The following is a 2,500-nucleotide window of genomic DNA, read 5'->3' as shown; positions in this document are numbered from 1 at the left end:
CGCTGTCCGCCGCTCGCCGCTCGCGCAGCCAAAAATGGCCAGTTTTGGCCCGTTTTTGGGCCGTTTTGGCCAGTTTTTGGCCTGTTCTTGCATTGCGCGGTGACCGTCGAGAGCGGAGCAAAACGTCAGCCATCTCAGCACCCTGGAACCCCCCGGGTGGCACAGGGCTGGATGGGGCTTTCGTATAGCAGGGACGGTGCTGCCTCTCGCTTCGCTCGCTGTTCGCCGCTCGCCGCTCGCTCGCGCAGCCAAAAATGGCCAGTTTTGGCCCGTTTTTGGGCTGTTTTGGCCAGTTTTTGGCCTGTTCTTGCGTGGTGCGGTGACCGTCGTGAGCGGAGCAAAACGTCAGCCATCTCAGCACCCTGGAACCCCCCGGGTGGCACAGGGCTGGATGGGGCTTTCGTATAGCAGGGACGGTGCTGCCTCTCGCTTCGCTCGCTGTTCGCCGCTCGCCGCTCGCTCGCGCAGCCAAAAATGGCCAGTTTTGGCCCGTTTTTGGGCTGTTTTGGCCTGTTTTTGGGCTGTTCTTGTGTGGCGCGGTGACCGTCGTGAGCGGAGCAAAATGTCAGCCATCTCAGCACCCTGGAACCCCCCGGGTGGCACAGGGCTGGATGGGGCTTTCGTATAGCAGGGACGGTGCTGCCTCGCGCTTCGCTCGCTGTTCGCCGCTCTCCGCTCGCTCGCGCAGCAAAAAATGGCCAGTTTTGGCCCGTTTTTGGGCTGTTTTGGCCAGTTTTTGGCCTGTTCTTGCGTGCCGCGGCGACCGTCGTGAGCGGAGCAAAACGTCAGCCATCTCAGCACCCTGGAACCCCCCGGGTGGCACAGGGCTGGATGGGGCTTTCGTATAGCAGGGACGGTGCTGCCTCTCGCTTCGCTCGCTGTCCGCCGCTCGCTGCTCGCTCGCGCAGCCAAAAATGGCCAGTTTTGGCCCGTTTTTGGGCTGTTTTGGCCTGTTTTTGGGCTGTTCTTGTGTGCCGCGGCGACCGTCGTGAGCGGAGCAAAATGTCAGCCATCTCAGCACCCTGGAACCCCCCGGGTGGCACAGGGCTGGATGGGGCTTTCGTATAGCAGGGACGGTGCTGCCTCTCGCTTCGCTCGCTGTCCGCCGCTCGCCGCTCGCTCGCGCAGCCAAAAATGGCCAGTTTTGGCCCGTTTTTGGGCCGTTTTGGCCAGTTTTTGGCCTGTTCTTGCGTTGCGCGGTGACCGTCGAGAGCGGAGCAAAACGTCAGCCATCTCAGCACCCTGGAACCCCCCGGGTGGCACAGGGCTGGATGGGGCTTTCGTATAGCAGGGACGGTGCTGCCTCTCGCTTCGCTCGCTGTCCGCCGCTCGCCGCTCGCTCGCGCAGCCAAAAATGGCCAGTTTTGGCCCGTTTTTGGGCCGTTTTGGCCAGTTTTTGGCCTGTTCTTGCGTTGCGCGGTGACCGTCGAGAGCGGAGCAAAACGTCAGCCATCTCAGCACCCTGGAACCCCCCGGGTGGCACAGGGCTGGATGGGGCTTTCGTATAGCAGGGACGGTGCTGCCTCTCGCTTCGCTCGCTGTCCGCCGCTCGCCGCTCGCTCGCGCAGCCAAAAATGGCCAGTTTTGGCCCGTTTTTGGGCCGTTTTGGCCAGTTTTTGGCCTGTTCTTGCTTTGCGCGGTGACCGTCGAGAGTGGAGCAAAACGTCAGCCATCTCAGCACCCTGGAACCCCCCAGGTGGCACAGGGCTGGATGGGGCTTTTGTATAGCAGGGATGGTGCTGCCTCTCGCTTCGCTCGCTGTCCGCATCTCGTCGCTTGCTCGCGCAGCCAAAAATGGCCTGTTTTGGCCCGTTTTTGGGCTGTTTTGGCCTGTTTCTGGGCCATTTTTGCTTCGCTTGAAATCTTCTTCTTCCTTGTGTGGCCAATAATGCCTTGCTTTGTACTTCTTCGTGCACGGCGGTGTCTTGTCGTCGATTGCCTTGTTTGATCGGCCACTTGAGTCTTTGTTACTCGTGGTTGGCGACGGGCTGTCCGATGGGGTGACTGTGTCGGCATGTGAGCGGTGATAGATTTGTATGCCGCGGTGGGCTCCCTGCTATTGTGCAGTTGACCACCGACGTTGCAAGTCTCTTCAATGACACTCTGTTTGAACGGAGATGCGTGTGTTGCCTGTACAATCTATCTAGTTCCTTTGGAAATAGACATTGTTTACCTCGCTTATCCACTTCTCATGTCCTATATGAATGAGAAGTGTCGATGTCCGTGCACCTTGTGTGTCCTCGAACGATGGCATATCTCAGACCTCTCGTCTCGAGTGGCTCCAGTGTTCACGTGAGTGCTCTTGGATGCAGTGGATAAGAATGTACCATGGGTCTTTGGACTCTTGGCACATGATTGGTTGGCTTTCTTAGTCGCCCTTCGACGGATGACGGCCTTCCCATCGTTGCCCCCCTTTCCCTTGTGGTAATGGGTCGGCATGTTGGGCTTGGCGTCGTAGAGGACGTGCTACCTGGTTGATCCTGCCAGTAGTCATATGCTT

This window comes from Musa acuminata, unplaced genomic scaffold (genome assembly GCF_036884655.1).
Source record: "Musa acuminata AAA Group cultivar baxijiao unplaced genomic scaffold, Cavendish_Baxijiao_AAA HiC_scaffold_899, whole genome shotgun sequence".
Classification (NCBI taxonomy): domain Eukaryota; kingdom Viridiplantae; phylum Streptophyta; class Magnoliopsida; order Zingiberales; family Musaceae; genus Musa; species Musa acuminata.
This window is presented reverse-complemented; position numbering follows the sequence as displayed.